At 46.0% G+C, this 17,690-nt stretch overlaps 1 pseudogene; it reads right to left on the bottom strand.

Annotated features, from left to right (window-relative positions):
* Nucleotides 15,835–16,161, bottom strand: Gm2399 (predicted gene 2399; annotated as a pseudogene).

Below are 17,690 nucleotides of genomic sequence, written 5' to 3'. Positions count from 1 at the left end.
GCTTCAACATCGAGGGGGCAAGAGCCCCACACTTGATGCTTTATACTTCTTGTCTTTCCAGGATCCCCACCCCCCGGTGGGGGGAAAAACACAGCCAATGAGAAAAGGCTCTTTTTGCATTATTTTTCATGCAAGGTTGCACAAGGCTATTTCCAGCATGTTTGTAACAGATTTTGAGCATATTGCCCCACCCCACCCCCCCGAAGCCCTGCTACCCTCCCGCCTCTCACCCCTTAGTCTTTTCTGTTCCCTAGACAGTTTCACTTCTGCTTCATGCCTGCGATGTCATCACCTGAGAGGTGAAAGCAGAAGAACAAGGCTTCAAGGTTATCCTTAACTACGTACATACTGGAGTTCAAGGACAACCACCATGAGTATATAAGTCCCTGTCTCAAAAACTGTAAGCAATTAAATTAATATGGTGATAAGGATGCTGTCCTAATTAGGTGATAAACATCATATCCAAAGTGCCATGGGAAAGAAAGAGTTCATTTGGCTTACAGTTAGGGATCACAGTCAGGCCCTAAGGAAAATCTTGGCATGAACTCAAGGCTGAAATCTGGAGGCAGGAACTAAAGCAGAGACCATGCAAGAATATTAATTACTGGTTTCCTCCCCGTGGCTTGCTCAGTTTGCTTTCTTGTGCAACTCAGGACCACTTCCAGTGGGCCCTCCCACACCAATCATTAATCAAGAAAGTGCCCATAATCAAGATGTTCCCATAGGCCCACCTGATGGAGACAATTCCTCAACTGAGGTTCCCTTTCTCCAAAAAACTCTAGTTTGTGTCAAAATTAATTAGAATCCAAACACAAGAGTAAACCCCATGTACAATTCTACAGCATGGATGATTCTGCAAACACCATGCTACACCATTAGAAGTCACCCACAAAAGGCTATATAACCCATTTTTCTCAAATGTCCAGAAGGGGACATCTGTGGAGAAAATAGACTGGGGTTCCAGAAGGAGAAACCAAAAGTGACTGTTAGACACAGAACTTGCCCTCAGGCTGATGAAAACGTTCTAGAATAGACATCTACAGTGGCTGTGTCATTCTCTAAGCTAAAAGCCACTGGATTTTTATTTTGCTTTGTTTTTAAGACAGAGACTCCTTGTATAGCCCAGGATGGCGTCAACCCCTTCCTCCTTCCTCAGCCTTCTGCGTGCTCAGATCAACATAGTGTGTCACCAAACCTTCCTTGGCATACACTTTGTTTATTGAAGGGGGCACTCATGTGCCATGGATGCCTGTGGAGGTCAAAGTACAATTTTCAGAATTCTTTCCCCCCATCATGTGGTTTCAGTTTGTCAGTCTTGATGGCAAGAGCCCCTACTGGCTGAGCCACCTCACTGGCCCAAACCACATTTTTTTTTTAAAGGGCAAGTTTTTGACAGGTGTAGTAGGATTACAGAATCCTAGCACTTAGAAGGTAGATGCAGGAAGATCAGGAGTTCAAAGCCAACTGCAGGTACATGGTGAATTAAATGCCAGTCTAGGCTACCTGATACTCATATCTCAAAAGGGAGGAGGCAATATGAATTTTTCTGCACATGAACTCTATCTCAATAAAGCTGTAACTTAAAAAAAAATGAGGGGGCTGGAGAGATGGCTCAACGTTTAAGAGCACTGACCGCTGTTCTGATGGTCCTGAGTTCAAATCCCAGCAAGCGCATGTTGGCTCACAACTATCTGTAATGAGATCTGACGCCCTTTTCTGATGTATCTGAAGATAGCTACAGTGTACTTACATGTAATAATAAATCTTTGGACTGGAGCAAGCAGGGCCAGAGCGAGTGGTCCTGAGTTCAATTCTCAGCAACCACAACATGATGGCTCACAAGCATCTGTACAGTATAGTGTAGTTATATACATAAAATAAATAAATAAATCTTTTTTAAAAATTGGAAGTCAGTCATACTGGCTCAAATACTTAGGATGCTGGGGCATAAACATTGCCATGAATTTGAAGCCATTCTAGGCTACACAGTAAATCCCAGGCCAGGCTGGACTCTAGAATGAGACCGTGTCTCAAAAAAACCAAAACAAACAAAAACAAACAAAACAAAAAAAGGGTTGTCAGGGATACATAAAACAAGGGAAGAAAGAGGTACACAGGGCTCAGAAGAGGGCTCAGTGGGCCAAGTGTTTGGTGCACAAACATGAGGACCCTAGTTCTGAACCCCAGCACCACATAAAAAGCTGGGCCTGGCAGATCCTGCCTATAACCTGGTGTCAGGTTTAAAGGGGTCACCCCTGAGACATCAGGGGGACCGCTGTAGCTTGCCAGCCACAGCTTAGTCAAAACTTCACTTTTCACTGTGTTAGAAAGCTCTTTAAAAATGAAACATTGAGTGTATTGCTAGCTCACAAAATAATTTTATTGCTTTATTTTGTTTTTTTTTTGTGGAAATGGGACTTGAACCAAGAGCCTCATGCATGCTGGACAAGCACTAGAGCCCTGAACTCTCTCCTCAGTGCTTCCCAATCTAAAGGAGAAAGTATTCAGTTTAACCTGAATACTTTCAGAATAGGATCCTATCACCATTTCCAGGAAATACCATAATGGAATAACAAGTTAAACTTTAGGACAAAAAACAGTGGAATGCAGACCTAGAACATTCTACAGGACAAAAGGCAGTGATTCTTTAACAAGAGTGAACAAAGGGGAAGACACAACAATTGTCCTGTGAGCTGTTTCTGAATCTCTGGCTTAATAAGGTTTGCAAAGGGCAGCTTTGGGAATATTCAAGAATTTTTTTCTTTGATTTTTTTTTCTTGTGTGTGGTTTTGTTTATTTTGTTTTGTTTTGCTTTTAGTTTTATTCAAGACAGAAAAACTCTGTGTATCTCTGGCTGTCCTGGAACTTGCTCTGAAGAACCAGGATGCCTGAACTCTTAGAGGTCTGTCTGACTCTGCTTCCTGAGTGCTGGGACTAAAGGCTCGCACCCCACCCCCTAGATATTGAAGAATTTTTAAGTAGCTTGAGCATAACTTGGTGGTAAGGAACTACTGATCTGGATAGGTATGGTATTAGTGTAATGGTTTGTATTGCTCTTGGGAGGGAGGGGTTCTATGTATTTGGTTTGGTTTGGGTTTTGTTGATGATGATGATGGTTTTTGTTCATCTTTTGTTGGTGGTGTTACTTTGAAACTCAATATCAAAACACAAATTCTCAAACTGAGTGTACTAACTCTCTCATGTAATCCCAGCATTTGAAGGCTGGGATCACCCCTTAAAACAAAAGTTTAAAAAAATATACATATTTAAAATCCTGATCTCTCCCTCTCTTAGTATACAAACCTCAATATTGAGCATCAGCTGACTCTGGTCCTTCTCTGGATGGCCACTCCTTCCTATCTGTCCCCCAAGTAACATATCAGAGCTGCACATAAGGTTAGAGAGATGGCTCAGTGGTTAAGAGCACACACTGATACTGTAAAGTGTAATTCTCAGAAGCCATGTCAGGAAGCTCATAACTATCTGTAACTCCAGCCACCCTCTTCTGGCCTCTGAAGGTAACTGCATTCAGTAGCGTGCGTGCATACACACACACACACACACACACACACACACACACACACACACAAGAATATAATAAATCTTTTAAAAACTCATCAGCAACAAGAATAAGGAGAAGAGGAGAGGGTCACTGGGGAGAGGGTTCAGTGATCAAAGAACTGAACACACAAACCTAAAAGCCTGAATTCAGATCCCAGAACCCACACAAAGCCATGTAGTGGTAGCATGTCTGCAAACCCAGGTTCCTATGGCAAGACGGGAAGCAGAGATAGAAAATGCCCAAGACATATACCCAGAAAATGTTCCAACTGGTAATAAGGACACGTGCTCCACTATGTTCATAGCAGCCTTATTTATAATAGCCAGAAGCTCATAGAACCCAGATGTCCCTCAACAGAGGAATGGATACAGAAAATGTGGTACATTTACACAATGGAGTACTATTCAGCTATTTAAAACAATGAATTTGTTGGGCATTGGTGGCACACGCCTTTAATCCCAGCACTTGGGAGGCAGAGGCAGGCAGATTTCTGAGTTCGAGGCCAGCCTGGTCTACAAAGTGAATTTCAGGACAGCCAGTGCTACACAGAGAAACCCTGTCTCAAAAAAAAAAAAAAAAACAAAAAACAAAAAACAATGAATTTATGAAATTCTTAGACAAATGGATGGATCTGAAGGATATCATCCTGAGTGAGGTAACCCAATCACAAAAGAGAACACATGATATGCACTCACTGGTAAGTGGATATTAGCCCAGAAACTTAGAATACCCAAGATACAATTTGCAAAACACATGAAACTCATGAAGAAGGAAGACCAAAGTGTGGATACTTTGTTCCTTCTTAGAATGGGGAACAAAATACCCATGGAAGGAGTTGCAGAGAAAAAGTTCAGAGCAGAGCCTGAAGGAATGACCATCCAGAGACTGCCCCACTTGGGGATCCACCCCATAAACAACCACCAAACCCAGTCACTAGGCAGATGCCAACAAGAGCTTGCTGACAAGAGCCTGATATAGCTGTCTCCTGCGAGGCTCTGCCAGTGCCTGGCAAATACAGAAGTGGATGCTCACAGTCATACATTGGACAGAACACAAGGTCCCCAATGAAGGAGCCAGAGAAATACCCAGGGAGCAAAAGGGGTCTGAAGCCCCATAGGAGGAACATCAATATGAACTAACCAATACCCGCAGAGAGCTCCTTGGAATTAAACCATCAATCAAAGAAAACACATAGTGGAACTTGTAGCTCTAGCTATATATGTAGCAGAGGATGGCCTAGTAGGTCATCAATGGGAGGAGAGGCCCTTGGTCCTGTGAAGGCTCTATGCCCTAGCGTAGGGGAATGCCAGGGCCAGGAAGCAGGAGTGGGTGGGTTGAGGAGCAGGGGGAGGGGATAGGGGATTTTCGGAGGGGAAACTAGGAAAGGGGATAACATTTGAAATGTAAATAAAGAAAATATCTAATAAAAAATAAAATAGAAAGAAAGAAAGAAAGAAAGAAAGAAAGAAAGAAAGAAAGAAAGAAAGAAAGAAAGAAAGGAAGGAAGGAAGGAAGGAAGGAAGAAAGAAAGAAAGAAAGAAAGAAAGAAAGAAAGAAAGAAAGAAAGAAAGAAAGAAAGAAGGAGAGAGAACACCCAAGAAGTTCACAGCCAGCTAGCCTGGTGCACACCGTGGTAAACAACCAAGAGACCCTGCCTTAAACAGCATGGAAGGTGACAACTCCCACCTTGTCCTCTGATCTCCACATGTGTGCCATGGTGCCCATACAAAGATTAAAAAATTGGGAGAGGAAACAATGACCTTTGACAGCAGTAATCACTGCTGTTCTTGAGATTTACAAAACTGGAGAAAGATCTTGAGACCAGGTGACCAGGAAGGTCAGACTGGTTTCGTGCTGCCAAAGTCCTTGTCTGTGAGAAGGCACCTACCAGGTAGATGGTCCAGTAGCTCATAGTTCCTATTTCTCTTTCTGTCTCTCTGTCTCTGTCTCTGTCTCTGTCTCTGTCTCTCTCTCTCTCTCTCTCTCTCTGGTTTTGGGTTGTTGTTGTTGTTTGTGACAGTCTCACTATGTAACTCTGGCTGTCCTGGAACAACATCGACTGAAGACAACTGCCTGCCTCTGCCTCCCCAGTGCTGGGATTAAAGGATTAAAGGTTTGCCCAATCACAGCCAGATTAATCAACTCTTCTCTCAATAGAGATCTCTCTCTACCAACACCTCAACCAAGCCCCTGACTGGCTCCCATTTCAAGAGCCAACAGAGTCACCCACAAGAGCAGGTACACAGGTGCTATTTGCTGCTGATATATCATGAAGAACACAGTTTATTCTGGATACTTCCGTGAAATAAGTATGGAATTAATCCACCCTGGCTGGGAATGAACATTGGAAAAGGTTAGCAATGTCATGTGACTCCCTTGCTTTATAGACTAAAGTGTCACTGTCATGGTGTGGTGTCCACAAGAGTCATGGTGCCTCTTGCCTCTTTATGTGTTTGAAACTTTATGTGTTCGGAGAAAGAAAAAAGAAAGAAGGAAAGAGAAGGATAGAGGGAGGGAGGGAGGGAGGGAGGGAGGGAGGGAGGGAGAGAGAGAGAGAGAGAGAGAGAGAGAGAGAGAAGGAAAAGAAAGAAAAAGGAGGAGGAGGAAGAGGAAGAAGTTAAGTGAACATTCAGGGACCAAGAACCAAGTGTGTTCAGTAGTTGTGCAGCTGTGAGCATCATAAGAGGCAGGATCACACTGCATGACACTCCTCACTGTGGCCCCTGTAGCCTAGAAGTCTGCTCAAAACAAGAGCCAATGAGACAGGAAGGGGGAGGGAGATGGAGGGAGGGAGGGAGGGAGGGAGGAGGATGGCACTCAATTCAGCATGATGTAAGGAACACTGGGCTGGGGGCTGAAAGAGACAACCATGGTCACACCCTTGGCCGTGTATGTTTCCTGCTCTGCAACTATGGACCGCACAACTCCTGCCTGAGCCCCTCCTGGGGCTGCTGAGAATATCAAATGCACACAGTACTAACAAGTGTTCTGTTTCCATCAGCACAGAGTCTGGCTCAACCATTGACCTTACCCCACCACACCCCCTACCTTGACCCTGGCAACAGGCTTCTAGCCACTCCCCACCTCTCCACCCTCTAAAGTTCCTCTTTCCAGTTGCGTGGCAGAATAGTTTTTCAAAAACATTTTTGCAAAACACTACTGTTTGGGGGAATTTTCAAACAACCTAGAATATAAACTTACCCCAAGCCCCTCCCAAGCGCACACCCATCCGTCAATCGCTCTTGCAATTCCTAGCACACTATCATTTGTATTTTCTTCTGTTCCTGCCATACATGTGTATCAGCTCAAGACACCCAAGACCACGTTCTCAGCACAAAGGAGATCTGTTTGTCTCAGAGGGAACAGGGATTAAGAGACAAAGGCAGCCAAGATAAAAGACAAGGAAAAGGGGGAAGGGAGCAAGGGGAAGGGGAATTTGTCCTGGAGGACAAATGACTGCCTCTAGGTAATGGATAGAGAGGAGACAGATGTAGCCCAGATGTGGTCCATAAAATGGTAGTTTATAAAGGCAAAAGGGGAAACCCCGAGTCAGAATGAGGTGTTCAATTTTAATTGGAAATGTTAATTAGGTGAACCAAAGGTAGCTTTTGATTGCTGGTCTTCAATATTTTGATGGCTGGACCTTGGTAGTCAGCCTCAGGAGGAGGAAATAACCAAATAAGGGAACAGACCTTGCTGGCTAGCTTTATGAATATAATCTAACAGTTTTTAGCAAGGCAGAGGGGATTAGGGAGAAGGGCAAGGCCTGCCAGAGCCATGTAAGTCAGGCCATGTAAACTGGCTAGAATTTCTTCAACCTATCTTTGTTTTCTTTGAAGTTACTTTGAGGGCAGGGACATTTGGTGGTGGTTGCTATGTTTGGCTTTGGGATGAGGTCTCATCACATAGCCCAGACTGGCTTTAAACTTGCAGCAATCCTCCTGCCTCTACCTCCTGAATGCTGGGATTACAGGCATGGGCCACCATGCTCTGCTTTTTGGGGGGAGTATTTTAAATGAAATCCTGGATACCCTAGTATCCTACCTGCCAGCATTTTGAGCAGTTAAACTGTGAGGCCCTGTGTTTGACTCTCAACACAGCAAGAAAGAAAAAGAAAATTGCAGTTTGTCTGGAAGAGGCCTTTGTGCGGCCAGATTGTTTTAATCAGGCTCCAACCAGGAATAACATTCTCTGGAGTCTCTTTTACAGGTTCTCTCTGCTTCTTTGACTCCTATGCTATCTTACTTGCTGAAGAAAATAATGCTAGAGGCTGGGGAGATGGCCCAACAGCAAAGCGTCTGCCATGCAGTCATGAGGACCTGCGTTCAGATTCCTAGCACCTACCTAAAAGCCCGTGCCAGTAACCCCAGCTCTGGGCGGTGGAGACAGGATTCCTGGAGCTCCCGAGCCAGCCAGTCTAGCCAACTGGTAGATTCCAGGTTCATACTGACCTCTGTGTTGGGAAAAGAGCAGGGTTCCAGGGGGTCAGGTCATTGAAGAGGGTGTCCCTAGTCAAAGGCAAATGCAGCATACACTAATCACTCCTGGCAAGGGGCCATCACAAGGACCACTCAGTAGGCATGTGATCTCCTGCAGATATCCAGGCACACATAAGCCACAAACAGACAGGCATAGGCATACAGACCTGACAAGCCACAGTGAGGTGAACACACTGGACGACAGACAGACACATAGACAGGCTGGTGAAGACAAGGCAAAGACACAGTCTCCTGACCTCAAGGCCGTATTTATACAAAGCCTACACAAAGGCAACATTCCGAATGGAATAGTTTATATAACAGTTTACATCTCTGATTACTTTGAGGTTCCCCAGACATCCAGTGTCAGCCATCTTTTGTTGACTTATGCTCCCACCCCATGTCTATCACCAGTCATCTTGATCCATGCCAGGTATCCATATCATTGTCATGTTGTCTATACATAAACTATTCCATACAGCCCTCTGTTTCCTATACTGTTGCAAACACATACACACACACACACACACACACACACACACACCATGTCACTAGCTTACTTAGAAATGTCATGTGACTCCCTTGCTTTATAGACTAAAGTGAAAAAATAAGTAAGAGTCCAGCAGTCATTTGTGTATTGCTTAGCTCCACAGCACTCACTATGGCCACCTGTCCACACACACACCTGAGTGTTGGAAATAACTGTCATATGACAGTAGAGCCCTGTCCCCATAGGGCTCAGATTAACTGTGAAGACAGGGCAGCAAGCAAAGGAAGAACCAAGGTATTCCTTCCCAAAATATCCTCCCAAATAAAACGTTTCATTCTTAAAACTTACAAGGTTCAGCAAGTTCAGGAAACTTACAAGACTCACTAGACGCCCATCCCTAAGCTTATATGCACAGTAAACAATTGCTGGGCAGAGACTCTTCTATGAAGCAGTCTGCAAGCTGTGCAGAAGCTCTATGGATACAGTTTTTGTGACTGCCCATGTTAGGTGGGCTTTTTAATGACTGATTTTTTAGTAACCCATATGTCTGTAAGCAAGCCCCAAAATGGTTGGTTTGCTGTGCTAGATTTGGGTGGAATCATTTCTTTTGTCTCTTATAGGGGCCACATCTGGAGATCAGACATTTGTTCACATCTTTCCAGCATGCCTCAAGGAGTGGGCAAATATGGAACCCTCTTGGAAAGGATGCATGAGACCTGAGAGCTAGCAGCAGGATGGGGTACCTCTGGGAGATAGCATGTGTGTTGTTCCAGATAGAAAAGAAGTGCCAATACCTAGATGGGGCCATGGAAGTAAAAACCTTTGCTACACAAGCCTGGTGATGTGAGTTCAAAAATCCCTGGAGCCCACAGTGGAAAGGGGGATGGACTCCATAAAGTAGCCTCTGACCTCTCCTCCACTCAGTGGTACTAGCTTACCTACAATCACACATGCATACCACATGCAGACAAACACAGACAGTAATAATAACTAATAAAATAAAAAATTATAAAAGATCTACATGGAATGGGTGCAGAGAGGGAAAGAAGGCATGAGTATAGAGGCCACACTAGGAGGGCAGGCTATAGCATGACAGCTAAGAGGCAGGCCAGACCGGTGCAGACACACTGAAAACAGTATGAAGTTCATCAACTCCAAATGAAAAGCAAGGAGCTCTGCTGGCTGGGAACCAAGGCCTGTTATAAGCACTGTGACTGCAGCCTGTCTGAGCAACCTCCATTCCTGGCTCTTGACTGGGTGTCATGAGGAGCAATATCTCCATATCTGAACCATGCCCCTCCCTGTCCCTTACACTTCCAAAAGCCAATCTCCATCATCGTAGCTGCAGCTATGATGGGGAACATTTCTAGACTGCTCCACTAGCCTGGGCCCTGCTCCAAATTGTTCCAACATGAACTTCTGCCTCAGAGGATGCAGCATGGCACGTGGTAACAGTCCTATTATCAGTGTGATCATTGGCTGAATGTCACCTCTCTCATGACATGACACTGTGGGCATGGAAGGCTGGTCTTGTTTTCAGTCTATCACCAGCCTCAGACTGTGCCCAGCACACTAAGAAGTTAATTAAAGCTGGGTACACACCTTTGATCCCAGCACTTAGGAGGCAAAGGCAGATAGATCTCTGTGAGTTCCAAGCCAGCCTAGTCTACATAGTGAGTTCCAGGCAGTCAGGGCTATGTAGCGAGACCCTGTCAATAAACAAAATAATGATGATGATAATAATAATATCTATAGAATGAATGGATAGTTGAGCTTAACATTGGAGTATTGCATATACATGTGTACACACACACACACACAGATGGGGCTGGGAATATATGCTCAGTTAGTAGAATGTTTGCCTAGCATGCATAAGATCCAAGGGTTGAGACCCTAGCACTACATAAAGTAAATATGGCAGTGCATACCTGTAATACTACCATTCAAGACATAGAGGCAAAAGGATCAGGAATTCAACCCTTGGTAGACACATTGGGAGTTCAAAGCCAGTCTAAGCCACAAGAGACCCTGATTCAAAATAAAAATGGTACTAATGTCCTGAGAAAGTAAGCGCAATTAACCATCAGGTTACTAAAAATAATAGCAACAAGTCTTTATTTCACTCTTTAGTCTAGGCTATCTTTGGACTCACTATGCGGCACAGGTTGGCTTGATGTCTCTTGGAGTGATGGCATTATTACAGGCTTGTACCACAATGCAAAAGAAAAAGTATTGAAAATCCCAAATAAAATTAGTCTGGGGACAATTTTTCTCAAACTTCTCCATTCCATTAATCTGCTACTTTATCAGAATAATGATTTGGCTTCAATTGGAAGTTGGTCACTATCCAGAGACTGCCCCACCTGGGGATCCATCCCATAAACAACCACAAAACCAAAACACTATTGTGGATGCCAACAGGAGCTTGCTGACAGGAGCCTGATATAGCTGTCTCCTGAGAGGCTCTGCCAGTGCCTGACTAATACAGAAATGGATGCTCACAGCCATCCATTGGCCTAAGCACAGGGTCCCCAATGAAGGAGCCAGAGAAAGGACCCAAGGAGCTGAAGGGGTTTGCAGCCTCCTAGGAGGAACAACAATATGAACTAGCCAGTACTCCCAGAGCTCCCCGGGACTAAACCACCAACCAAAGAAAACATATGGTGGGAGTCATGGCTCTAGCTGCATATGTAGCAGAGGATGGCTTAGTTGGTCATCAATGGGAGGAGAGGCCCTTGGTCCTGTGAAGGTTCTATGCCCCGGTATAGGGGAATGCCAGGGCCAGGAAGCAGGAGTGGGTGGGTTGGTGAGCAGGGGAAGAGGGGAGATGATTAGGGGGTTTTAGGAGGGGAAACCAGGAAAGGGAATAACATTTGAAATGTAAATAAAGAAAATATCCAATAAAAAAAAATGAAAAAAAAGTTGGTCACTATAATTAGTCAATTATATTTCAGTCCCTGATGGAATTAATAATCTTGGATTCTGAGATTCAACCCCAGTCACTGCTCAACCACTGGGAAACCTGGGGGAAATGAGCAGCTTGTGCTTCTGCTCACAGTCCCAGGCGGAAGCTGGATGCTCAAGGCTTAAGACAGGCTAAAATCGCCATCTTCCTTCCTGGGCCAGAGCCCCTGAGGGTGGAACATCCGGAGCAGCTTCAGATAGCAGTCCTGAAGGTCCTGTGAGGCAGTAAGTTAAGCAGTATTACCCATGAACAACTAGAAGGTTGTGTGTGCTCATATGTGTTCATGCACGTGAGTATACACCTATATACTGTATACGATAAATTTCTGTGTGTACATATATATGCATGTCTGTGCAGGCACATGGTCCTGCGCGTTTGGAAGCCAGATGTCTGTATCAGTTGTCTTGTTCTGTCACTTTCCTCCTTACTTTTTGAGACAGTGTCTGTCACTGAACCTTGGGTTTGCTGATTGGGCTAGAAACACGGACCAGCAAGACCCAGGAATCCTCTGGCTTTGCCTCTGCAAAGTGCTGAGATTGCAGGCTTGCTGCATGCTACTCCTGCCTTTTCTCCCCTGGGTTCTGGGGAATCAAACCCCAGTCCTCACGGTTGCAGGGCAAGCTTTTTAGCCCACAATCTTTTTGTTGCTAAAGATATTCTATTCCCAACTGTATGAAAGGTTTTTTGAATAAAATATTAAGTCATATCTAACTTGCTTATCCATCTTTATGACTCATGGGCAAGTAATTTAATCATCACTAAAATCATGTCCTAGAAATCACTCATTGCCTTACACGCCCAGTGAGGGTGGCCAGTCAACATGACAGCAAGCATACCAACGGAGACAACGTTCCAGGCAAAGGCAGGAAATGTTTTCATTCCTTGGAACAACTTTACCATAGTTTTCAAAAACTCTCACCCAGGGAGTTTAAGGTTCATGGACCAGGGCAGCAAGGCTCTGAAATTTCTAGTGCTTTAGTGCTCTGGATGGGGCTCAGCCCCTGCGTGGGATCTGGTGAATGACTGGTTTTATTGGCTGGACTCTAATGATGACCGTTCAGGACCATTCCTCTGGGGACTCACACATCATGAAGCAGGGAGGGATTCTGATGAGGACCACAGGAGGGCGCTAGTATCCAACATGGCACCTGCCTCTTCCAGAAGACATTCCCAACAATGCGTCCTTCCTGTCTTTATACTCAATGTCTTGATTTTATATATTTATGATCAGCCCTCGGGAATTTTGACTTCTGGAGCCCTTTGAACATTTCAGTTTTGAAGATTCCCCCAAGACCATAATCAACATTTAATCATATGGAAAGGGGAAGCAAAGATCAAGTTAAATACTTAAAACACTTTAATAATGAATTTGTCACGTGTGAACAAAAACAGCATTATTTTAATGCAGGTGATTATAGTTCCAACCAAAAATACATTTGGAGAGGGCTTGAGAGATAGCACTGACTGCTCTTCCACAGGTCCTGAGTTCAATTCCCAGCAACCACATAGTGGCCTACAATCATCTGTAATGGGATCTGATGCCCTCTTCTGGTGTGTCTGAAGACAGCAACAGTGTACTCATATACATTAAATAAATTAATAAATAAATCTTTTTAAAAATACACATCATGAAGTATATGAAGAGATGAGACTTTCCTTCACGTGTCTGCAAATCAACCTGATGTCCAACTATATGGAAGGCAGATAGATGCTTCTTCGTTTGCCTGTGGGAACAGACATGTGGGTATCATACATCCCCTAGTGAACTCCATCATACATTCCTGAGCAACTAAAGTCTAAAAGCCATTGGGGTCAGCAAGATGGCACAGCAGATAAAGGCTCTTGTCTCACAGCCTGAAGTCTTGAGTTACCTAAATCCCATCCCTGCAGCTCATAGCAACAGAAGAAAACCCATTCCTAAGGTCACCCGCCCTCTAGGCTCCACACATGTACCCATATGTACACATGCACACACATGTGCCCAGATGCATCATCATAGTCATCGTCATCATCATCACAATGCTTAGTAAAATAAGTAACAGGCTGGAGAGATGAGATGGGTCAGCAGTTAAGAACATTTAACTCAGGTTCCATTCCCAACACAGAGATAGGATCCCCAGTCCCAGCAGGGAGTCTGTTACCCTCTTCTGGCACTACACATATGTGGTGCTCAGACATACGTGCAGGCAAACTCCCATATACATAAAATACACATAAGGGGAAAAAGACAAAAGCAATAAACTTAATATTCCTTAAAATCACCTCCATCTTCTGAATTCCTTGACCCCAGAGGTCCGTGGGCCACACTTGGGAGATTGCCTCTTTGGAGCATTATCAAGGATAGCTGTTATTTTCAGAACTCTAAAATTATCTTAATTCTGTTTGCTTACTGAGAGAGTTTCTTGTACCCCAGGATATCCTCAAACTCAAACCCGAGATCCTCTTATTCCTCCCTCCTCGGTGCTGAGAGTGCACGCCTACACCACCACCTCCAGTCCATGTATGTATTTATTTACTCTTTCCCTTTGTAAACCAAGGTCTCCAGCCTTCCTTCCTCTCCCAGACTGTTAGCTTGAAGCTTGAGTGTCTGCTAGACACAGGATACTCTCCATCTGGTTTCCTTGGGGGCTTCCGGCACCAGAGTTAAATCAGGCCCTTGACCCCTAGCTCTGTCTGGCTTGTTTGGTCTGGTGCTTTGCTTGTTTGGGGAGTTTTTAAAATTAGGAGGAGTGAGGGGACACACAGAATAACTTGGATGAGTCAGGTTTTTTTCTTCCACTATGTGGGTCCTAGGGATGGGGGTATGAAATTAGGTTGTCAGGATTGACAAATAAAGTGCCTTTTACCCAGTGAGTCACCTCACAGGCTATTTCCTGGCTTTTAAAGACAAACTCCACAGTCCAGGCTGGCCTGACTCCAGAACTTCCTAGCCTTACCTCCCAAGTGTGGGATTTCAGGCAAGTACCACTATGGCCCCTACTCATATTCTCGCCTCGTGTGGAATCTGACAGACACTATTGATACACTTCAGATCACTTCTCAGATCCACCCTTTTTAATAGTTACCAAACCCATTGCTCCAGCTTCCACTACACATAGTGTGGTTTAAAAGGAAACAAGAGGGGCCAGTATATAGTGCAGTTGGTAGAGTTCTTATCTGTCATGCAGGAAGTCCTGGTTTTGATTCCTAACTCCTCCCTAACACATCCCTAACGGGGGTGGGGGTGGGGGAGTGCGGTTGCTGGGAAAGATGGAGAAGCCTCAATACTACATAAAATTGGTGTATATGCTTTAATATGTTGTGTGTGTGTGTGTGTTTTTTTTTTCCACCACGTTGTTTTCTTTGGTAAGGTGGAGGATTTCATTGTGTGTATTTCAAAGCATGCTAAAAGTCTATAGGCTTCTCCGGGCTTCCCACGGTGGGGCCAGGGCAACTAGCCAGCAAAGGGTGAGAGTTCTTTGTGGGTGTGACCCATTCTTTCTAGGCAAAGCTGACAAGCTGCACGTGGGTGTTGCCCCATGCTATCTGCCCAGGCCAGGCTGAGAGAATAGCCACTCCCCCGCCGTCTGTGTAGTCCCCCCCCCACACACACACACACTTGTGGAATGCACGCAGGCTTTATATCAAATCCACATGGTGTGCCAGAGCAGCACGAAAGGGCTTGACCAGGCTAACAGCGCTCCCAGGCCCTGCCAGCACTGGGGAGGTTCAAGGGAGCTAAAAGGTCATGAAGTCCCGCTCCTCATCTGGGGCCCCTGGGTGACACCCTCAGCCACAGGAAATTGGATCACCGGGGCGCCCTGCGTTCTCAGTCCTGACCTCTGTACTCTGAAACCAGCCCAACTAAGAGAGCAAAATCTCTGCCAAGACGTAGCCAGAACCCACGCACACAGATGCAGGGGCTGTCCACTGAAACTCTGGGGCGGAGCAGGAGGGTTCCTCTGTCCTTTCTAGCTTGCCATCGGCAGAGTCCCTAGGCGCGCTCACAGGATACAACCCAACTCTGGCCATTGAGCTGCAGGGTACTGGGACCTGTCCCAGTAGGAAGGCGAGAAGCGCACGGAATCGAGAAGGAAAACTCTACTCGAGGTCCCCAGATCCTGGCAGGGCGCGCGCATAGATGAGTGGATCCCGGAGGCAGATGCCACCCTAAACTTCGAGTGCTACTGGGGTGACAGACAAGCAATGCGATCCTCTAGATGCGCAGATTCAACGGAGAGCCCCTCACTGGGACAGCTAGCACTCGGGTCCCGGAGGGCGACGCCCAAGTTCCACATCTGTCTCTCTGGACTGGCGACCCCAGCATAGCCTGGCCTTCCTCCCCTCCCGGCCCCAACTCACATAGACCGACGTGATGTCCGTACGATCATAGAAGCTCAGTTCTCCGATCAGTTCCAGGGAGGGGGATACAACGTCGTCCCCGGCCTCCAGCTCTAGGTCCCCCTGCCCAGGGCCGAAGGGGAAGAGCTCCTGGCGATTCAGGCAGCCTCCGGGCCCCACTAGTAGCAGCAGCTGCAACAGCGCCCACGTCCACATCGCCCAACTACAGCCGCTCGCGTCCAGCATGTTTCCCAACTGTGGTCCCACAATCCCGGCGGTTTAGCAGCTCAGGCGGAGGAGGCGCAGATATAACCCTACTCCCCTCCGCAGTCCCTCCTCACCTCCCGCCTCCCGTCGTCCCCACCCCTGGAAATGGGGAGGAGAACCGAGGGGCTATGGGGGAGGGCCCGCCCACCCCGCCTGTCCCGTCTACCAATGGCAGCGAGCAGGAGGAAGAGGGGCGACACCGAGGTTCCCCCGCGCAGCAGTGGGCGTTGGTTCCCAGCATTCCGGATCCAACCCGACGGTGGGCTCCTATCCAGAAAGAAGGAACTTTGCAACAGCATTCTGCAGTTAGGCAAGTTCCTGGAGAGCGGGCAACCAGGAAACAAACACTTTGGGGCCAGGGACGGGACAGAACCCACCCTAGAAAGGAGACTGAGCGGATGCTCGAAATGCGCAAAAAGCCTGACAAATGTGTGTGCCTTTACTCATCCAATCACTAAGTGAGCATTTTTCCAGTTCCTGATTCTGGGTTCCTTAAGTTATAGGATTCCGCAGGAAACAGGAGCCCACACCTGCCAGACAAAGTCTCAAGTGTGGGACACAATTCAAAGTCAGATTTGCTTGGAGTCCAAGCAATAAAAACAGTTTGGGAATGGAGGAATTGGCCAGAGCAAACTTCTGTGTGGCGTGCTGGGAATCAAAGCGGGTTTTCTGGAAGTAATGCAGTTTCATCAGAGGCTAGAGAAAGGAGGTCCTGGGAGGTGGAAGGTGGGAGCAGGGCGGGTTCCAGGGACCCGATTATCAACTCCGTGCAGAGAAGTTGGGAGCGATGGTCCAAGCAAAGCTGAATAACAAATCCAAGAATCTGAGCTCCCCTAAAAACTCAGAGAATCCTGGACAGTCCTTTTTTTTTTTTTTTTTTTTTTTTTTTTTTTTTTGACAAGGTTTCTCTGTATAGCCCTGGCTGTCTTGGAACTCACTCTATAGATCAGGTTGGCCTCGAATCAGAAATCCGACTGCCTCTGCCTCCCGAGTGCTGGGATTAAAGGTGTGCGCCACCACGCCCGGCAGAATAAAGATAACTTTTAAGCAATGTAATATTTCCAGTCAGCTGTTGATCATTAGTTTGGCACCTTAAGTGAAAATATAGAGAGAAACCACTGGACCAAGCCTGTTGGGGACTGGGGGTGACCCGTGAGAAGGGAAGAAGTTGAGACAGAGAAGAAATTAATAGACATTGTCATGAAAGAAAGAATGAAACCGAGAAGAAATGAAGTTAAAGTTGAATTCCACCGGAAGGCTGAAAAACTAGTGCAGGCTTTGAGAGCACCGGAAGAGGATGGGGGGGCGGGGTCCGACCCTTGACTCAGAGAGGTCAACAGGATGCCCCTGTTTCCTCCCAGCAGCTGAGAGTAAAGGTCTGGAACCTCCATTAGTTCTCCAGTATACAGAAAACTATGTGTGATGGGACTAATGGAGAACGTGAGCCTTGAACCAGCAAAATCCTGAAGAAAGAGGCAATGGAACATAGCTCCTGAGCATGAAGTTATTGATCTATGGGGGATGCTCTTTCATTGACGCTCTTGAGTGGTCAGCAATAACAGGTACCAAGAGCTTGCTAGGCACGGAGTGTTCTGTGTTCAGTATTTC

Source organism: Mus musculus, chromosome 13 (assembly GCF_000001635.26).
Source record: "Mus musculus strain C57BL/6J chromosome 13, GRCm38.p6 C57BL/6J".
Lineage (NCBI taxonomy): Eukaryota > Metazoa > Chordata > Mammalia > Rodentia > Muridae > Mus > Mus musculus.
This window is presented reverse-complemented; position numbering and strand designations above follow the sequence as displayed.